Source organism: Terrapene carolina, unplaced genomic scaffold, assembly GCF_002925995.2.
Source record: "Terrapene carolina triunguis isolate 2854851 unplaced genomic scaffold, T_m_triunguis-2.0 Scaffold29195, whole genome shotgun sequence".
NCBI classification, from domain to species: domain Eukaryota; kingdom Metazoa; phylum Chordata; order Testudines; family Emydidae; genus Terrapene; species Terrapene triunguis.
In genome coordinates, this window is record NW_020693546.1 from 70031 (window position 1) to 70427 (window position 397).

Below are 397 nucleotides of genomic sequence, written 5' to 3' on the forward strand. Positions count from 1 at the left end.
CCATGGCTGTTTTATTATTAAAAAAGGAAACATCAAAAAAAGCAACACAAATGACAGCATACACATGATAAACTGATTATTTCTGTTACAATCTCTTTTGTATGCCTCTCCGTGGAGAGTTTTTAACCCTATTAGAGTCGGCTCAGCTTCACAGGGGTACTTTTCTCCAGGTACGTTGAGACCAAGGTATATTGTTTCTCCAAATTATGGAGATTCCATTCTCTGGTGTATCCTTAGATAACTACGGATGTTTCTAAATGGGCAAAATAATTTGCTTTAAGGGCAGGCGTACCCTGTTGGTTATTAACGAATAACCAGCCCGTTTATAATTGGGCAAAGTGACGAATCTTAACTAGATCCTATGAAAATGAAGAAAATATTCAGATCTGTTCATTAG